At 38.5% G+C, this 22,291-nt stretch overlaps 1 protein-coding gene across 1 annotated transcript in view; it reads left to right on the top strand.

The window, feature by feature from the left end:
• The window catches only part of LOC122558862 (guanine nucleotide-binding protein G(i) subunit alpha-2), a 251,113-nt gene that overhangs the window by 23,628 nt on the left and 205,194 nt on the right, over window positions 1-22,291 (top strand). The gene's annotated exons all lie outside the window — the stretch shown is intronic.

The raw sequence follows: 22,291 nt of genomic DNA, 5'->3' as shown, positions 1-22,291 counted from the left end.
GATATCCCAGTAAATTGACATTGCAGCTAGTACTAACATATTGCCACAGTACATCTTGAAAGATCTGTACCTCAGTAAGTTGCAGTCCATGGTATAGCCAGCTCGGGACTGTCTTACACTAGTTTTGTATGTCAGCAGTATCCCATTGCTTAACCTCCCATCTTGGCCACCCAAACACCTCTATCTATTAGATACAAATCTCCTTGCAACGTAGGACTGCAGTGTTTACGTATTTTGGTATGGACACAATTTTGATATTCAAACCGCATGCTCTGTGATGAAACAGACCACATGTGATTATTAAATCTGTCAATGATCTCCAATGCCTGTAATCAGCTGGATTTGTTTTCAGAAATTTTAAGGACAACGCAACCCATTTATTGGTACTCCAATGAAGTTCAGGGTGCACATTGAGAATAAGCTTTAAGCAGAACTGAATTGGATGGTGCAAATGGAATAATTCAGAAGGTCAACCACCACATAGATGTAGCTCTATCCCATGTGTTTGGGGGAAGCTGGCACCATAAAGGTATGTCTAGATCCACAGAACTTCTACCTTCTTCTTAAAAGGGGTTCACACAAAATACTGAGCAAGGTTCTGTTCCGAGTTAGATGCGAAACTTGAAATTTGGTCTGTAATTTAGCAGAAGAATCTTGAGAGCTCACGATGTTTGTCATGCAGTTTAAATGGTATCATTTTCAGGGGGTACTATTTAGGTTATCAGTTAGCAAAGATATATATTTCAGTGTGTGGATAAGGATTATTGGGAATGTGTTCGGTTATATTTGCATAACCGACAATATCACAAGCACGGGTAAGATAGAAGCAGAGTGTGATCATACCTTTAATTTTAATGATCCGTTACCTTGACTATTGATGATGAGGATCGGTATTTAGCAGCATGAAGTGAGGGGTCACTGTTGCCAGAAACGTTTTTGGTTCCATTTGGTTGACCTATTGAGTTGTCCTAGTTCATATCAGATCAAAGATGTTAAATAAATTCCACAATCACAAGTTGGAGAATCTACCAAAGATATGGAACTGCCAGAGTTATGAAAGGCTATAACGCAGGAATAGCCTGAAAGTGGTCACACACCGGTGAACTTGGCTTGTTGTGAAAATTTATTTTCCAAGGCATGTATCTTAAAAAAAATTAAACCAAGATATATAATGCCAATGTTACACCAGGGACATGCAGGTTGTAAATGCACAAGATGGCTAGCACTTGAGTCTGTGTACTGGCCAGAGCTGAATCAGAACATTCAGTAACAGTGAATGTACGGGAGGTTTGCCAAATGTATCAATCCCTGTGGCAGAAAGAGCTGCCATGTTCATAAAATATTTCTTTTACTTCTTGGTAAAAGTAATGACAGACCTGTTGTGCATGGGGCAGATTACACATATTTGTGATGGATTTCCCCATTGTTCAACTTGCAAACATCTTTCTCCCCTCACCTTTTTAAAAATATGCCCCCTCATCTTGAAATCCCCCACCCTAGGGGAAAGACATCTGCCGTTCACCTTCTCATGATTTATAAACCTCAAAGGTTACCCCTCAACCTCCTGCATCCTAGTGAAAAAAGTCTAATTTTTGTAACACCAATTTTCCAATCCTGGTAACATCCTGTTAAATCTCTTTTGAACTGTCTTCAGCCTAATAATAACGGGGTGACCAGAACTGGACACTGTACTTCAAAAGAAATCTCACCTATAAAACCTCAGGATAAGGTCCCAGCTCCTATACTCAGGTCAGAGCAATGAAGGCAAGCATGCTAACTGCCTTTTTAACCATCTTATCCAAATCTATTGCAAATTTCAGCGAATTATGTATTCAACTCCTAGGTGTCTCTGTTCTACAACACTACCCAACGACGTACTTTTAATTATATAAGTCCTGCCCTTGTTTGTTTTACCAAAGGCAATACCTCACATTTTGAAACTCTCATCTACCACTCCTCAGCCTGTTAACACAATTATTCAGGATCTCACTGTACTCTTGGGTAACCACCTTCACTGTCCACTTTACCACCAATCTTGGTGTCATCCACAAATGTACTAACTATGCCTTTAATACGCTCATCTAAATCATGCATATAATTGACAAATAGAAGTGGACCCAGCACTGATCCCTGTGGAACACTGCTGGTCACAGTCCTCCAGTCTGTAAAACAACCTTTCCCTACCACAGTCTGTCTCCTACTGTTAAGCCAATTTTGTATCCAATTGGTAAGGTCACTTTAAATCCCATGTGACATAATTTTATTAATTAGTTCCAAGTAAACAATGTCTACCACTCTGTCCTTGTCAATCTTCTAAGTTACTTCCTCAAAAAAACTTAAATCAATTTTTTGAGACACTATTTCCCTCCACAAAAACATGCTGTCTATCCCTAGTAATTTCTTGCCTCTCCAAATGCATATAATTGAATTGAATTAATTGTCACATAAACCGAGGCACAGTGAAAAGCTTTGTCTTGTGATCAATACAGGCAGATCACCATAATTAAGTAGCATAGGTAAACAGCGGCAAAAAACAAAAACACAAGTACAGGCGAATGTTAAGAGTTTGAGAGTCCATTCAGTATTCTTACAAGAGTAGGGTTGAAACTGGCTAGTGCGTGTGTTCAGGCTTCTGCATCTTCTCCCCGATGGAAGGGATTGTAGAAAAACATTGCCAGGTGGGATGGATCTTTTGAGAATGCTGGCGGCCTTTCCTTGACCGCGGGCCTGGTAGGTGGATTCTGTAGATGGGACGTTTGTCTTTGTGATTGTCCGGGCTGAGAATCCAAGTAGGAGCTTGACAATGGCTAATGTTGTGCCTTTATTGAAGATGGGATACAAGGGTACAAGCCTCCTATTTATCACATCGCTTTAACTAAATCCCTACTCATAGAAATAGATTGCTTCCAATTTCATGAGCTTACATTTCTGTGTGGTCTCGTGTGTGTGGAACTTGAGTGATATGGAAATCCATATAATTAACATCTATCATTACTTCATTATTTATCACAACAATAACACTAAGAATTAACTAAGTTGGCCAGACATGATTTACCCACCACGGATCCACATTAGCACTCTGATATACTCATGTAATGCAGTAAGTGTGTGTCACCTTGGTCTCAAATTTGGGCATTGAAATAACATTCACCCTTTAAAACTTGCTTTCTAAAAACAGCTCTTCCTCCAACAGTTGTGTAATTTACACCATGGATTCTCTCCAATTGAATTGAGATTTCCAAGTTTAATTCTGAAGCTGAGTGGAATCTGAATGTGACGTATCTTACTGTTGTCATATGGCTTTCAGTGGGACGAAGTGCTTGCATTTATTTTGGCAGAACTGGTAGTAATTACTCTACAGATTGCTAGGATCTAGGTTTAGTGCATGACTTTCCTGTTTCTCGGATGCTGCCTGGCCTGCTGTGCTTTTCCAGCACCACTATAAGCATGATTTTCCATTTCTACTATTTAGCCCTTGAAAACTGGATGAAGTTGGGTTTGTTCTTCAGCATCATTGACACACCGCTTCCCATGCCTCCCTGAGGGAAAAAACATGCAGTCCAAGTAAACAATGTCTACCACTCTGTCCTTGTCAATCTTCTTAGTTTCTCAAAAAAACTTAAATCAATTTTTTGAGACACTATTTCCCTCCACAAAAACATGCTGTCTATCCAGAGTAATTTCTTGTCTCTCCAAATACATATAATTGAATTGAATTAATAGTCACATGAACCAAAGCACAGTGAAAAGCTTTGTCTTGTGAGCAATCCAGGCAGATCACTGCAGTTAAGTAACATAGGAAATAAGAGTAGAGATGTCATGGAATGAAAGGCCGAGTGGGCTATCCATTTGAACAGTTCAAGGGAGCAACTTTGGAAAATGTTGATGAACATTAGAAAAAGCTTTGCTTTTGCTTTTACTGTTTTACTGAGAAGATGTACAATTTGAAATTCACATTAAGACCCCACAGAATAGGAAATGATGAACAAGGAATATTAATCTCGAATTGTGGTGGGTTCTGCACAAGTTTTGAGCTGCTGGCATATTTTCTTGATTGTAAATTAATAGTTATACCATGTTCCTTGAGGTTTTTTATGGCAATTAATGTGGGGAAATAAATCTTTGGATTGCTGAAATCAAAGCAGAAAGTTTGAAGAACTCAACAGGTCTGGCAACAACTACAGAAAAGCACAAGTTAAGATTTTGAGTCATGACTGACTCTTTCTCAGAAATGCTGTTAATGTTGCATGATTCCTTAAGGATTCAAGATGTGTAATTACATATTTCCAAGTCACTGTCTTCCAGATTACAAGACTTAATTGTATTTGCTTCATTTAGTTTCCAATGTAACTGAAAGATCTTAATTTATAAATCCATCATGGTATTACATGTGTAGAAAATAATCTGGGCCTTTGACGTGTTTTAAAAGCTTATGAAACAATTGGCATGATGCTGTAAAGCAACAATAAGATAGGACTGTACTTAAACACTGTGGTGGCTGTGTTCTTGAAAAATGGGCAGTTTTGGACTTCAATAAAGTGTCTTGGATGTTTTATATTGACCAAACTAATATTTTTCAAGTTTGTATTTTGCTGAAAGCCCTATTTGCTAGTTTTCTTCATCAACATTGCCATTGCCCCCAACTCCTGAGCTGATTTTGGACATCCCACTGCCACTCTAGCTGGTAGAATGATTGTTGCACCTAACCTGGGACTTTCCCAATTTGTGTTTCGTGCTGATTTCAATATGTTGAAATTTATTACATTGGTTACAATTCACAGCATGTAATTTACAATTTATTTCCTTTCCTCACAGTAAAGCCACCATGCACAAATCTCAGCTGTACAAATAATTGGTCATAGGCAAATTTAGAAACCCACATCATTGAAAGTAGAGGCAGGAATTGAATGTGACTTTTTTTTTGGGCAATCCTGCTGATTGACCTTCATCTCACTTTTGATCGTTCAATATCCTATAAAATGCACCCAGATGTGAGGAGCCTTCTTTAAATGTTTCTCTTTCAGATTAAGCCATATTACGTTGTGCATATCTGCAGCTTGTTCAGCTTATTTTTAACTTTCCCAATGAAATGAAGGTATTTGTTTCTTGCCTGCTACTTATTTTAATTTAGAATGCCACCGAAAATTAGGCAGAAGGATGAACAGTTTAAAATCGACTGTGGACCAGCTGGGCAATGATTTGTAGGATACTTTAGTATGAGACAAAACAGAGAAAATGTACTTGTGGTTATCAGCGAAGTGAGAGGCAGAATTTGGATAGTTCGCAAGTTTGTAATGGTGACCCTTGTTGGAAAGCTTTGAGGATTTGCATACTGTAGCAGGAGGGTGGCCAACCTTGTGGTTGCACAGAGTGACTTTTCAGTCAGTAGAGTTAGTTTCCATTTACCATAATGAAACAACCAAATAAACTGGCCAAGATAATCTGATGCAAACTTATTTTGGCATTTTAATTGGGTTATGAAACCATGTTTCAAACACTTTAATCAATTATCATTTCTTCTGTGTTAAAGTGTGTATCAAGCTTCCAAAACAGATGTTTCTTTTTCAGTTATTTGTAAGAGTGTCACTTTTTACTTATGATGTGGAGATACTGGTGTTGGGCCCGTGTGGACAAGGTCAGAAGACAAATGACACCAGGTTATAAATCAACAGGTTTTTTTGAAATCACAAGCTTTTGGAGTGCTGCTCCTTCGTCGAACAAAGGGGCAATGTGCTGAAAGCTTGAGATTTCAAATAAACCTGTTGGACTATAACCTGGTGTTGTCTGACTTCTGACTTAATCCCTCACCATTTGAGGGCCTGATGTTCACTGGCATTTTGCTGATGCAACATTTCCTCTTGCTAGCCTAAACTATATCACATGAGTGAGTGTTCAGATTTTGTAGGCTACGTTTTGAATTCCAGTCCTAAGAACTGCTGTGAATTGTCCAAACTTTTCCTTTTTCACGTCATTCATTATTATTCATTATGAAGCAGTGAATCAGACTTTCTACTGATTTTGGTTTTGGTCACATTTGGTCTCTAGTGGCATTGGTTAAAATATGAGAACAATTGTAGGTATATGCATTTTCTTAGAACATGTTGGGAATAAGAGGTGAACAGATAATTTACCCACATCTGGTGTGTTTTTTGTTTGACCTTATGCAAATTAAGACAGACAGATTCTAATCTTTGTACCTGAGAGCTTGACATTTAATTGTCGAACAGCTGAGAGTATCTTTGTTTATAATTGCATGACTGAGGTGAAAAGTGGTGCTACACAGTCCAGAGAGATGACCAGATCTTTTAGGTTAAGAAAAACTCCCTTCCCAATTGTAGAGATTGATCTCTTTTTCAGTTTTCTTCTAGCTAGAAGATTACTTGTATTATGTCACATTTGATGCATCAAAATTTCTTAAAATGAGCAAATTATTGCATGAAATTACATTTATTGCTGAGATTATAACCTCATTTATTATGATGCTTTGTACATATCTGGTTTGGGAGATTGTAAAGTCACACTTGGGTAACATCAATAGTCAACCTTGTTCATAACACAGCCTTTAATTTTATTTTGTGGTTACAGTCTCTAATGGAGCTGATACAAAGATCTTTTTTAGATTCTTATTCAAATTACTGCGTACAATGTGGTGAAGGAAGATTATATTTAGAATTATGGATTTGCGAAATAAAATGACTACAAAGCATACATACCTGAAATTGAAATAAACACCCTGGTTTAAAGTTACTATAGAAGGATGGACTGTAATTGGGCATGGATAGTACCGTATATAAATATTGTTTGGCTGCTGTGGTGGTGGGAAAGGGGGAGGCCAAATAGCCAACTGTGCTGATTGATTCAGTTCTTTAAATTTGCTAAAGATCTGCATAGTAGTGTTATAAACCAAACTCCCTCAAAATATAAGAGGATAATAGCCTAGGCCCCAACTGTGTTTCGTATTTGTAAAGGCTAGTGTAAAGCGTTGTGTTCACAACGTAATTTGATTGGTCAAACTACCAGGCTTGAAGCAAATGCACACTTTATTCTTACACTATAATACGAGCAAAAGAATTTTACTAACTTCACTCGATTGGAAAACTTAGCAGAATGATAGATTATTGAACTACTAAATAGTAACATCCTATAAACGTACCCTTGGCAAAGGCACATTCAGTAATATAGATTGTCTCACATGCAGTCCTCCAGTCCAGGAGAAAAGAACATCAAGAAAAAACAGAGAGAGAGCCGAAGTGTTTTGTAGCAGGGACAGGTATATAGCAGCTTCCAAACCCACAATAGTTGCAAAGTTAAACTAAAATCCTGGTTCTGTGGGAGCTTGGCCTCATACCTTCATGCTGCTTCTATTGTTCCAAATAAGTCTCTCTAAGGTCACTCCTCAACCTCCTATGTTTCAATGTAAAAGGTCCCAGCCTCCTTATAACTCAAACCCTCCAGTCCTGGCTGCATCCTATTAAATCTATTCTGGATGCTCTCCAAGTTAATAATATCATTCCTGTAGAAGAATGACCAGAACTGTACACAGTACTCCAAAAAAGGTCTTGCCAATGCCCTGTACAACCTCCAACATGACATCCAAACTCCTATAGTCACTGGTCTGAGCAATGAAGGCAAGTGTGTTAAATAGTTTGAATGGGTATTACTCCGAACTCTGGGAGGGTGTAGTGAGAAATGTGACTTGCAGAAAGCTAACACTTTTTGCATCCAACCTGCTTTGTGGTCAATTAAATATTTGTTTGAGTACAATCATGGTTTGAGAGGCAAATATGTTGACCAGTTTGCTCACAGCAAGGTCTAGCAAATGTGATAAATGATCAGTTAATCTGTTTGAATGGTGTTGGAAGGGAGATGAAGATTTGCCAGAACACTGGGAAGGCTGTCTGCTCGACGGAAAACATTTCTGGTTGTTGGGCCCATTCAAAGATTATGATTTGGGTTTGGACAGCACTTCGGATTCTTTTGGTTCTGTTGGCATCACAGATTCCAGCAACATCTATAGATGTGGTTGACAATGACCTATTGATCAGAAACTGATTTTTATTGTATTAATTGAGGGACAGATTTTAGCCAGGACTCTGGTGAGAAGCTCTGCTGCTTTTCTTTGAATGGTGTTGTAGGATTTTCAACATTCACTTGAATATTGCACAACAGTCCAGCACTAAAAAAAAGGTGGCTGTGGCTCCAAACCCACCTTGCTCTGCAATTCTACTCACTTCAACTCATCCAGAGATCTGGGTACACAGATTCCTTGGGTAGCAGCTCTTGAGGATGTCCAGAACGGCACCTTGATTTTAACATCGACAACAACACAGCGGTACACTGTTTATGTAGGTGCTCAAAACCTGGAAAGGGGTTTGGAACTGGCACGTTTATGAACTGAGCCTCAACACTCTTACAACAATGCTTCTGGTACAGTGCTATAGTGTCCGTCCAAATGATGTATCCAATCTTGGAGGATGCTTGAACACATACATTTAATTAAGATAGTCAAATCAAACTCAAGGTTTTATTCAGTGTCTGATTAGTTTCACATATCATCTTTGAGGGTGTGTGTTTGTCCCACCATCTTGTTAGACATGGGGAATTTAAAGGAGGTAAGAACATAACATTCTGAGAGTATAATATTGACCAGAAATTCACAATGTTTAGTCATTTCTATTATCTCTCAGTTCTGGAATGAGACCAGAGCTCATTTATGGTAGAGGACAAATATTCATTTGGTGGAGTTTGATTGTAAAATGTACCTCGGTAGTTTTATGACTATTTTTAAAATCTGTGGAAAAAACGTTTTTTCTCAAAATGTTTGTATCTAGCTATCCAAGTATGAACTGATAAAGATCTTAAGATTGATTAAATATTTCTATGCCCTTAATGCATGTTTATTGGATTTTGAAGAATTTGTATTTGTATTTCACATCTACCAAAGAGGGACTTGTTTTCTTGAAGCCTCTGAACTTTTAAAATATATAATCTCTCATATTGAGTGTATGATCACAAACCTAATTTACAAACGTTCTGGACATCCTCAAGAGCTGCTACCCAAGGAATCTGTGTACCCAGATCTCTGGATGAGTTGAAGTGAGTGGAATTGCAGAGCAAGGTGGGTTTGGAGCCACAGCCACCTTTGTTTTAGTGCTGGACTGTTGAGCTTGTCAAGCTTGTGCAATGACTGACCGAATGAAGCCAGATTATTGGTAGCCCAGGGCTGTGCAATGAGTTTACATCCATTAACTAAAACTTTCATATTAGGAATGTCACTCTGGCTGTGTATTGCTGAAAGGCTGCTGCCTTTGGATTGATGCCAAAGCTAGCTTTGTTATCACTTGAGAGGGGAGGATCTATCATGGGCCCATTGAGTTAAGTGGTATTCTATTGCTGTATTGTGAAAATGAGATGGCTTGGGCGTTCCAACGACATCCGATTTAAAATATGGTTGCTAAGCCAGTTAAAGTGACCACTGGAGCCTGAAGGGTGACCTTTTATAGAGGTTTCTAAAATCATGAGGGGCGTAGATAGGGTAAATAGACAAGGTTTTTCTCTGGGGTGGGGGAACATTGAACATAGAAAAGTACAGCACAGAACAGGCCCTTAGGCCCACGATGCTGTGCTGAGATTTAATCCTAATGTAAAATATATTAACTTAACTTACGCACCCCTCAGCTCACTGCTCTCCATGTGCAATAGGAAGTCTAGAATGAGAGGGCTTAGGTTTAAGGAAAGATATAAAAAGGATCTTAGGCAGCTTTTTCACGCAGAGAATGGTGCAAGTATGGAATGAGCTCCCAGAAGAAGTGATGGAGGCTGGTACAATTGCAACATTTAAAAGGCATCTGGATGAGTATATGAATAGGGAGGGTTTAGAGGGGTATGGACCAAGTGCTGGCAAATGGGACTAATTAATTTAGGATATCTGGTTGGCATGGACGAGTTGGACTGAAGGGTCTCTTTCTGTGCTGTACACCCCTAAATCTGAGCGTACTGTGGTCATAAATCATTCCACTCACAGCATTCCTCTGTCACTGTGTTCTCAACCTTTGGCTCCTATTAACTAGTGTAGAACCGTGAAGAGTCAGCCATATTGCACAACTTGAACCAAACTTTTTGATATTATTCATGCTCTTAAAAGAAAACAGATACAGTAACAGCGGGAGCTAAAATCCATGATGTTTTTGTCATCTTGTATGATATCCACTAAAAGCATAATCTCAATTGTAAAAGTGCCCACTGCCACATTAGTGTGAATTCTACAGTTTCCTGCGTAAACTATTCATGGGGCCCTTCTGAATGTGATTTGCCGATTATTTGATAGAACGTCTGTGCCAAGCTACAGTCAGTTTGTGTTTTGGAATCATGCTTCCTAAGGGCTGGGTTGAAAGTTCCACCAAGTCCAATTCCCTTAAACTGCTGGCAGGGAGGACAATTTTGATGCATTTTTCTGGAAGAACACTTTGCTGTAATGAGATGTAAATATATTAATGACAGTAAGCGTAGATGAGATCACCTGCGCTTGATAAACAAATTGGCTAACTGCCTATTGTAAATGGTAGTTGGTTATCCCTTATTGCAAAAATCAACATGAAAGAAAACAATATGTACCACAAATATCAGATTGTATGTTGTTCATCTTTACTACAAAGAGCTTTTTGTTTTGAATGCTGAATAGATGTGCACTGTTTACTGTATTTGAGGAAGAATTTGTCTTATAATTGTCAGACTTATTAACATTGTTTGCGAAGACTTCCAGTAAAGATATATGACTGTACTGGAAGAGAATACTTGTTGATTTTTCCGTTTTCTTCTGATCCTAAAATGAAAACTAAATATAGTTAAAACAAAAATTGCTTTGTAAAACCTTTTTCTGCAGGATAATCAAACTTTACTGCACATCTTGCAGAGTAATGAGAAGCAAATACAAGACTACAATTTGTATTTTGGCTTCAATTGCCCTGGGCTTAATTTACAGTTTTAAACATTGATTCTCAACATGAGCTATCAGAGCTCACAATGGATTAATTATAACATAGAGCTGGAAATTGTTTTGTATTGGATATTGAAAAATGTCTGGGAGCAACTGCAGTGTTCACTGAACATTCTGTTTGATGAAGTGGTAGGAATGAAAGTTTGTGACATTTAAGTTGCCCATGCGTTTCGTTAAACTGGCATTGCAAAAGGCACCACATAAAGTTTCTGTCTTCATATTTTGGGCAAGAACGCATAACATTAGATATTAAGTAATGTTTAAAAAATTGGAAAATGCATAGCTAAGAAAAATGCTTTCCCTGGTGAAATTTGCATTGGAATATATGCTTTTTTTTTTTGGTCCATTATCAGTAGCTTTGTGTAGGTATCAGATCTGATTCTTTGTTTCTCCATCCCTGAAAATAACTGCAGACTAAATTAAAACATGCAGTGCAAAAACATCAAGATCTATTATAGGTCCTTTTCTGGAATTCGTGCAATATTTTTTCCTATCGTACTCTCTTCTCCTTGATCGTATAAAGTTTCCTGCTGATTTTCTCAATTTTAAAAAATGAGAACTAATCTGATATTAAAAATTTCATCCACTCTAATTGTCCTTGAGAAGGCAACAAGGAGCCGGTCCTTGAACCACTGTATTCACTGTTGTGAAGGCGCTCCTGCAGTGCTGTTCGGTAGGGGAGATATGTCTCCAGCAGCAGTGAAGTAACCTTGAGCTATATCCAAGTCAGATTAGCAAATAACTTGGAACTGGTATTCTCATGAACCTGCTGTTCTTGTTCTTTAAAAAAAAAACTTGCGTTTTTGAAGGACTTCTTGTGACCTCAGGATGCCACAGAGTGCTTTGCAACAGTGCAGACTTCTCTTTTGAGGTAAAGCATGGTAAAGGTTATAGCTTGGTTTCGTGAGATGCTGCCAAAGACGTGTTGGCAAATTATTACCAAACATTCTGTAAATCATGTGTGGTGCAGATATGGTTGGGAAGGGTAACAAGGCTGACTTTTTCTTTATTTAGGTTGTGCATAGTCTGCTGCCTGACCAGCTGCTTGATCTGAGAATGTTCATTGCTTTTTTTTTACCCCCAGTCCTCCTGACCCTTTTAAACCCTGCCTCCCCCAGTTCCATTTATTGCCCTTTTCAAATCAGGATCTATCACTGAGTTTTTCTTTTGTTGTTTCCCTAGCCAAGACCTGACTTTTGTATTGATGAGGTGGTTTGAGAGTTAGCCATCTTCTGTGATGTTTCTTTAGTGTAATTTAGCTGCTTTGGGATTTATCCATGGTGCACACCAGGAGCTGACAAATCGTACTGTTCGATTTCTAGTGGTACGGTTTTGTTACTGAGTAATTTCTAGGCTCAGACTTAAGTCAGTACTCGAGTGTGGTTTCTTTGCATGTCTGACAAAGCTGCAAAGCATCATTGCCACATTGCTTTAAATGGAAAATATTACACTTCCTGTTTGTGTTGGTGTTAAATGCAAAGCTTGAAATGGATTGTGTAGAATATTTTTGAACATTGGTACTATAAGCCAATTGCCACTGGAACATTTAAGGCGTCTATTTATGGCATGAGAAAACCAGGTTCTTTAAAACTTGCATCTTTCCAGCACCAGCAACAATTCTTTGAGACCAGGACTACAGACAGATTTTACCGAGGTGGAGGGTGTGTACAACAGAAGGAGGAGTCATGGCTAACAGTCACTTATTTTCCCCTGACCAATGAATTCAGCTGGAACCTTTTGGTTGCTATTCTGACTCCGATCAGCTTGCACCTTTGAACAACCACCAAGCAATTTTACTATTTTCAAATTAATATTGAGCTCTGCCTTTAATTTACTAGATGAGTATTTAATTAGATGGCGGGTAGTAGTGAAAAGTTATTTTTCAGTGGAGGCCTGTGACCAGTGCTGGATCCACTGCTTTCCATATAAATGATTTGGATGTGAACATAGGTATGGTTAGTAAGTTTGCAGATGATGCCAGATTTGGAGGTATGGTGGACAGTGAAGAATGTTACCTCAGAGTCCAATACGATCTTGATCAGATGGGCCAAGGAGCGGCAGATGGAGTTTAATTAAGATAAATGTGAGGTGCTGCATTTTGATAATGCAAATCAGGGCAGGACTTAGAAGTCTAATGGTAAGGTCCTGGGGAATGTTGTTGAACAAAGATCTTGGAGTGCAGGTTCATAGTTCCTTGAAAGTGGAGTCACAGGTAGATAGGATAGTGAAGGTGTTTTGGTGTGAAGTCTGTGCCATGCTGCAGTCAGTTTGTGTTTTGCAATCATGTCTACTAAGGGCTGGGTTGAAAATTCCATTGTCCAATTTGGTATGTTTTCCTTTATTGGTCAGTGATTTGAGTATAGGAGTTGGGAAGTCATTTTCCAGCTGTTGGTTTGGCTACTTTTGGAATCCTGCGTGCAGGTCTGGTTTCCCTGCTATTGTGAAACTTTGAAAGGGGTTCAGAAAAGATTTACAAAAATGTTGCCGGGTTTGAATTGTAGGGAGAGGCTGAATAAGGCTGTGGCTATTTTCCCTGGAGTGTCGGAGGCTGAGGGGGTGACCTTTATAGAGGTTTATAAAATCATGAGGGGCATGAATAGGGTAAATAGACAAGGTCTTTTCCCTGGGGTGGGGGAGTCCAGAACTAGAGGGCATAGGTTTAACGTGAGAGGGAAATATATAAAAGAGACCCAAGGGGCAAGTTTTTCACGCAGAGGTTGGTACATATATGGAATGAGCTGCCAGAGGAAGTGGTGGAGGCTGATACAATTGCAGCATTTGAAAGGCATCTGGATGGATATATGAATAGGAAGGATTTAGAGGAATATGGGCCAAGTGCTTGCACATGGGACTAGAATTATTTAGAATATCAGGTTGTCATGGAATAGTTGGACTGAAGGATCTATTTCCGTGCTGTACACCTCTATGACTGCTGTTATTTAAACAATTGATTTAGATGTGGAAGCTACCTTTATTGTTAAAAATGTGACTTTGAAGGAGCGATTTGGTCAGGTTCAGTCCTGCAGCTAAGCTTTTTAATGATCACCATATTGATTCATTTGAGTTTTGCATGTGCGCCCCTAAGGAAGTGTTTGCTGGTGTCATGTTTTGTAGGTCTTCTGTGCATGTGGGGTGGGGAGGCTGGGATCAAACAGTTGAGATTGTGTCGAAGGGTTTCTGGTTAACAGGAAATAAAGTGTTGTGGACATATTTGGCTGGAAAATTAATTCCACTCCTTGACCTTGCCAAACAGTGTCATACTTTTAGATATCAGTGTTATCGCAAGCCTTTGTAGAACCTGATTTGGTCGAGCTATATTTTGATGCGGTTTTGGGGACTTGAAACAATAAAAATCTTTCCAAGTCATAATTTTGATCCTCTAGAATTTCAAGTGCTTTTTTGAGTCTGAGAATTTTGAATTCTGGGCAGCTTTTATCCAAAATAAACGCTTCTATTTGTTGATTCTGGAATAAAAATAATGTGTATTTATGAAGATCTTTTAATGGAGGAAACTTTTTAAGGTGCTCAATTGAAATAAAAATGGAGGACAAGGCAAAGGCCGCATTAGGAAGAATGGCCAAAGCTCTGAATGGTTATGACTTTTTAAATTCATTTTGTGGTATGTGGGTGTCACTGGCTGGCCAGTATTTACTGCCGTTGAGAAGATGGCAGTGAGCTACCAACTTGAACTGCTGCAGTCCACCAGCTGTTGGTTGACCCACAATGCCCTTTGGGAGGGATTTCTTGGATCTTGACAATATTTCCATGTGAGGATGGTGAGTGACGTTGAAGGAGAACTAGCAGGTGGTGGTGTTCTGATACCCTTATCCTTCTAGATGGAAATGGTCATGAGTTTGGAAGATGCTTTGTAAGGATCTTTGAATTTCTGCAGTGCATACTGTAGATAGTACCACACTGCTGGTGTGGGGGTGTGAATGCATATGCATGTGGTGGCAATCAAGTGGGCTGCTTTGTCTTGGATGGTATCAAGCTTCTTGAATGTTGTTGGATCTGCACCCATTCAGGCAAGTGAGGAGAATTCCATCACACTCCTGACTTGTGCCTTGCAGATGATGGACAAGTTTTGGAGAGTCAGGAGGGCAATTACTTGTCACAGTATCCCTATCCTCTGACCTATTCCATTAGCCACTGTTTATGTGGCTAGTCCTATTGAATTTCTTGTCAGTGGTAATCTCCAGGATGATAGTGGGGAATTCAGTGAAGATTAAACTATTGAACGTTAAGGAGTTAGATTATCTGGCATTGGTGATGGTCATAGCCTGGTATTTGTGTGGCACGAATGTTACTTGCAACTTAGCATCCCAACCCTAGATATTGCCCAGATCTTGTTACATTTGAACATGACTGTTTAAGCACTTAGAGACAAGGAGAGGTTTACAGAAAGGATTGTGTTGTGTGGAACCAAGAGAGCTGATGGCACTGATGCCAATAGCAGGGTCAAGAAGGGTGGTATGCACAAAGGGCCAAAGCCAAGGAGAAGTAATTTTGAGAGGTATAGTACAGGTGCAAGGCTTTGAATGGTTTAAATGTGAGGTTGAGTGTGTTAAATGAAGCTTTGAAGACAGGGAAGCAATAGTGAATCCATAAGTGAAAAGGGCACAAGGGAGTGTTTTTGAGCATTAGGTTGAGAGAAAGCAGCAGAGATGGGCAATTAATATTTAGTATGCATTTAAAGGAGAACGTAGTTTTAAGAAAAATTCTTTCCTTGATAGCAGAGAAACAGTCTTTCCTTTTTTTTCTCCTGAAACTAGAACTAGGGGGAACAGATTTAGGTCTGAGGAGGAACTTATTCTCCCCAAAGGTTTGTGAATTTGTGAAATTCACTGCCCGGTGGAGCAATTGAGGCTACCTCCTTGAATATATTTAAAGGAAAGAAAGATTTTTGAACAGTAAAGGAACGAAGTGTAATGGTGAGCGGGCGGATAAGTGGAGTTGCACCCATGAAAAGATCAGCCATGTTCTTATTGAATTGGTGGAGCAGGTTAGATGGACCAGATGACATACTCCTCCTGTTTCTTATGATCTTATGTTTCTCCCCAGTCCCCCTCCCACTCAAGTTCTTTTCATTCCACTCCACTGTTTTATCTCTCCTTTATAGATGTAAGGAAAACTTAGGAACAGAAGTGTGCCATTCAGTCTTTTTTACGTTTGTTCTGACCTTAAGTTAAATGCGAGCTAATCTGTAATTTAAGTCAATTTATTATATTATTCTTGAGTTGCTAAGATATTTAAGTTTGCTGAGGTAGGGTAAACGTTAACTTTTTTTCACCAACATGTTACTAAAGATCAAGATTGTGGCATTGCATTACTACTTCCTTTGGTGTATCCTGTCTCATTAACATATTAGTCAGACTTAACTCATTACATACAGACTTTTTCAAACCTTAATACTCTTGGCTAGGAAAATGTCAATTTCCTTTTCATTTTTCATTTTCAACAGTATGGAAGAGAGTTGCAAATTCCCGCCCTACTACTTTGCTATGGAATGCTTCTGAATTATTTCAGTCATCATGAAACACATCAATTCAGTCACCTTTATTCTCCTGTACTTGATGTGATACAAATCTGGCCTATGCAAGTTGTCACCAGAATTAAAACCTTTTATCCCTTCCATCATTCTGGGAAGTCTATATAGTGTCCCTCCAGGAATTAACTATCCTTCCTAAGAGTGGCACACGGACTGTAATGTAATACTTATATGGGAGTGAGTTTTGTGAAGCTTTACTTTTTTATCATTGTTCCACAAACACTGCCCATTTCCCCCCCCACCCCTCCTTCCAAATTAGGGCATTTTACTAAATTGCTTAACCCAGTTTATTCAGATTTATTTTACCTTGGGGCTTGATATAAGTGATACTTTGAATCAAATATTTTTTCATTGGACACCCAACTATGCTAGTGAAGTCAAGGTAAAAGTTGCTTTTGTTCTTAAAAAAAAAAACAGCCAGGCCACAAATAGCTAATAAAACTACAATATGCCCCTAAATCAGTGCACCAATTAAAGTTAAATTTTACATAACTTCCTGTATATATATATATTCCTGTGCAAGAATGTAGTGAGCACATTCTGCTGCTGTAATGCTTTTACAGGCCTGTTACTAACTACAGAGACAAAACAAAACTGCAGATGCTGGAATCCAAAGTAGACAGGCAGGAGGCTGGAAGAACACAGCAAGCCAGGCAGCATCAGGAGATAGGGGTCAAGATTAGAGTGGTGCTGGAAAACCACAGGTCAGGCAGCATCTGAGAAGCAGGAAAATCGACGCTTCGGGCAAAAGCTATCAGGAGATATTGCTAACTATAGTTCCCTTCAGCCTGGTCTTAATTGGTGCCAAAAATATCTGGTCAGTAAGGACAAGTTGGACTGCAGGGTCTGTTTCCTTGCTGTATATCTGTGACTCTGACTCTAAACGAGTGAGTAGAATGGTTTAGATGTACAATGGACAGAAAGATATTGAATTAGCTAGCTAGACGTAATGAAGGGTATGGAGTGAAAGGCTTGCTAGGAAAGCCTTGAAATAGCCAGGTTTAGAGGTATTGTAGAATTGAATACAAACATTACTGCCAGATTGGCTGGTATGGGTGGTACTTGGAGTTTGGAAACTGTAGTCTGTATATTGTGATTAACTCTATTTGGGTCAAATTTGAAATTGCACAACACTAATAAATATGAAGCTATCTGCAGAATGCTGTCTCGTACCTTGACACCTTTTGAATATAGTAAAAAAGAATAAAATAGCTTGTTCTTGCTAGCCAGAATAGCTACTTTACTGCAAACATGTATGATTGAGTTAATTTCTGAATTATCAATATAAAACTTAAGTTTTGCCCGTTATTCAGATTGCCTTCATGGATGTATCGAGCATATGGAATTTTCAGTCATTTTTTGGATAAGAGTAATAAGAGGTTGCTATATTAGAATTGAATTGAATTTATCATAAGACTTAAAGCAGAAAAACTATTATGCACACCTGAAGACAGAATTAATTTCTCAGATTTAAAAATTGAAAGAACTGCAGATGCTGGAATTGGAAACAAATTGCTGGAAAAGCTCAGCAGGTCTGGTAATATCTGTGGAGAGAAATGAGTTAATGTTTTTGGTTCAGTCACCGGTTTTGTTTGTTTAGATTTGAACTCTGGTTTATTGTAACTGGGGAAAAAGGCACAGCTCTTTACATCTAAGGTAGTAGCATGGACTCATCGAGCTTATTGCTGAAGCAGTGCACTTATCAACAAATTAAGTTTTGTAAAAATATACTAACAAACTAATTGATAATTTAAGCAATTTTTGGATAACCATAGTTATGTATTGCATTCCAGCCTCACTGTGCTATGTATGGGCAATTGAGAAAGCTGTCTAGTGTTGATGTTTTGGATTCTGAGATTGCCTGTGTTAAACCATACTGCTTTGCATAATTAAGTATTTGAAGTTATTGCATGCTGTTAAATTATCCGCAGTCCCTTGTACCTCTTGGTGTGCGAGCCTTTAATTGTTAAGCATTTCTGATACAGCCTGAAGAATCAATCTGGTTGTTTTGTTTTTGAGAAATTTTGGTGAAGAAAATTATTTGTATTTGTATCATGCCTTTCATGTTTACAGAACATTATGAATTGCTTTGCAGCTTGTCAAATGCTTTTAAGTGTTTGGTACTGTTGTCATGTTGGAACACAGCAGCCAATTTACCCTCAGCAAGCTCCTGCGAGCAGAAGTAGGATAATCCTTTTTGTTGATTAGTGATGTAGGTATTTGCATTTCTCAGGAAATCAGATCTTTTTCATTCACCTTGGAGAGACGTCAGGGCCTCAGTTTAATGCCTTGTGCAATGAACATTGTATATGAGTGAGGCAACAAACATGAGCATGAACTATTGAAGAACAACTTATTCCTTTGGATCAGAAAAAACATTATTATAAATCATTTGTCTTAATGTCCAATGTCTGTTTGTTTAATTTGTAAATACTTCACTTGACCCATAAAATAACGGTCTGCGTATTGCTATCTGCCATGCAGAGGTTATTGAACTATGAGCCTACGTGAAGTCTTGTACATAACATGCTCTACTTCAAATTATTTTTAACTGTGGGTCATGTAACCTATGCCAAAACAGCTACTGCAAAATATAACATTTGAATCACTGGAGACAAAATCTGCTTTTAGAATTTACCGTGAAAGAGACATTTTAAAGACACAAAGACATTTTAAAGCTTTAATATGGAACTCCTATAATTCACTCAAACACTATTTTGTCTGTTTTGTTTGAATTTTTCCTGCCAATGTTATATTGCTGGACTGACAGTGATCAAACATGTCATCTTTTTATTAGCACACTAAAATAAATTCAACTGATTTTTGTCAACTTAGTCTGTCACTGCATACTTATTTGCATATTTCCTGTGCACAGCTGGGTGTCAGGACGTGCTTACATCATTAAAAAAAACAGTATATTTACTGAGATGAGCATTGCATTAAGTTCAGGAATTTTTCATAAAAACTTGGGGCATTTCTTTTTTGTTTCCCTCTAAACATCAACATTTTTCATTATTAATGATGCATAACAACAGACAACTCCAGGCAAAAGGAAATTAAGATTTGCACAGTTGAAATGACACGATTCCTGGTGTTTCCTCTGCTTTTTTCATGACTGTAGCTGTAACTTTGCTTGACCACATACGTTGGTTCTTCAGCAATTACTACCTGACCCAAAAGGACAAGAAGCGAAATAATGCAGACCAAGATTTTTTGTCTTCTGCTGAAGTAAAGCTTTGTCTAAGCAACCACAATATTTCGCCATCGTTAATATTGTCAAGATTTCCCCTTTTGTCTTTCATTTCCTTTTGGCCGTTGTGTATGTCATAACTCTCTCGTGGTTTCTTCCATTACCTTACAGCTCCCCTCCACTTCCCCACCCAACATCCCATTAGTTTCTTCACAAAACACAAATTATAATTAAGCGTGCTTCCATCTAACCATGATCTGTTTTGCTAAGCTCAGTACTTTTGAAAGGTGGGTATGACAATTTTTCTCTAACTTCTCAATTGGTCTGAATTCCAATTCTGACAGCATGACTCCTTCTTCCCTTGCATTAAAATCTAAATATAATAAGTCTTGGTAATGGCTTATTGTGAAGCTGAAATATTCCTACCAATTGTAAATGTCCATGATGTCTGGTTAGTTTAAAAATTGTCTCATTTACGTTTTATTGAAGGTTTATTTTAATTTTGTTATGTATAAGTTTTCATTTTGTAAAATGCTGTGGATGTATTTTAGTTAAAAGAACTTTCATTTTAAAACTTTGTTTTTTTTAAACAAATCTGTTTATGGTCAACTTTTGGGAATAGTTGCTGTCTTTCACCACTGAGTTAAGTCACGATGTTTGTAATCTTGACCTTTTGTTTGATGAAGGGCTTATGCTCAAAATGTCAATTCTCCTGCTCCTCGGATACTGCTTGACCTGCTGTGCTTTTCTAGCACCACGCCCTCGACTCTGATCTCCAGCATCTGCAATCCGCAGTTTCTCCTTTTTTTTCCCTTTGGCTTAACCATATTGGCAATAACTGACAAAACCACGAAGTGGACATCAGCAAATGGCTCACGCTTGTATCAGTATTCTTCAATCCTGGAATGGAAGCTGGTTAAAACTTGCAGGACATACCTACACTCTGTACCTGTAGGTGTTGCTGTGCAAATCAGTGAAATTAAATGATGCTTTAATGTAGATGGCAAGAAGAAACTTGAATGTATTTGTTGTCTTTGAAATGTTTCATAAATTCCCAAAGCATTTCCTGGCCAACAGAATGCTATTACTGTCATGTTTTTAAGCTTTATATTCCTAAGCTTATTTCCAGTATTTACATCTGGCACATTTTTTCCCACATGACTCACTTCCACTTCTCCTCCTTTGAGCTCCTGTCTGTGTATCCCAGCTAATGGCTGCACTGTCATCAACACTCAAAGTAGAAGAATTTTCAATGAGTAAAAATAACTTAACGTCCCAACATCCTTAAAGTACTGACTGCACTCTTTTTTTGAAATTTCAAAAGCAGTATTTTGCTGTGCGTTCACCTCCTGTCCTGCCGAGGCTCTCCCCATGTTGTGGTTGATTGCTTCTGGCATTTTTGCGTTTCACAAATGGCCATTGAATGTAGTTAGAAAATTTAATAAACTGGCATTTGTCCCAGTCCCTATTTCACCCAGCCTTGGGCATTTCTCATGCCAGGAGTGATCATTTGATCTAATTTGCTGACAATAGATGGAGTACATTTTGACTCGGACAGCTGTTTGGAGTTTGTATTAAATTGGTAAAATTCATATTGAGAGGTCACCACATAAACAGTTTCAAGGTCTTATGCCTCTCGATCTCACATGTCCATGTATTCTTACCAAACCACCACTTGGGAAGTTTCTAAAAGGTGAATAACCTGAAATGGGTGTGAAGACAATATTCAGCACAAAGATAGTGAATTGTGTTTGGCATGTTGACTTTTCAGATACTGTAGCATTTCCTTTGGGCTACTGAAATTGTCTTTTTACTGCCCAGTGGTCAAGGCCATGCTGTTGTAGTACAGTGTCAGCTTGCATCAAATGCCAATCCAGAAAAGATCCTGGAAGCTGTCATCTGTCTGTCTCTGATCACTTCTGTCTTTAAACTGCTGTGCTGTACTCTGTTTGGCTAAGGAGTACCAGAGATGACATGATTGTTCCATCCATCATGAACAAATTTGGGTCAATATTAGCCAAATATTTATTAATGTTGTATTCTAGTGGTGGGCTGATGTAGTTGGACTAAGTTAAGATGAGAAAGTATATAGGGTATGAGCAGGTAGGGAAAGAGTTAAGTTTTGAGAAACAAAGGTTCAGCTGAGCATGACTCGGATCAGATAAGAATTTATAGTTAACAATGGGGTGCTGGAGGCAAGGGTAGTGAGTTAACAAGATGGAAAAGCTTTCATTATGTAGAGCCATTTAACAAGATGAAGACACATTCAGTATGTAAAGTCAGTTAGCAAGGTGAAAAGTATTCATTATGTGAAGCCGGTTAAGAACATTCATTGTGTAACAGTTGATGGCTTAATCTTTACTATTGACACTGGCTGATTGTAACGATCAACCAATCAATATGAATGTTGCACTCTCTGGAAGCTCCTCCCTGCAAGTGACTATATAACTCATTAAGAATCTGCTGTTCCAGAGAAAACCGTGAACCCATGTCTCTTTGCACATGGGTGAACGTTCTCACACCCTCCAGGGCCCGGAATAAAGATGGAGGAGGTAAA

This window comes from Chiloscyllium plagiosum, unplaced genomic scaffold (assembly GCF_037043375.1).
Source record: "Chiloscyllium plagiosum isolate Xiang-an unplaced genomic scaffold, Cpla_swu_hap1 HiC_scaffold_14, whole genome shotgun sequence".
Lineage (NCBI taxonomy): Eukaryota > Metazoa > Chordata > Chondrichthyes > Orectolobiformes > Hemiscylliidae > Chiloscyllium > Chiloscyllium plagiosum.
The sequence above is the reverse complement of the archived record's forward strand: the minus strand, read 5'-3'. Positions and strand labels throughout refer to the sequence as shown.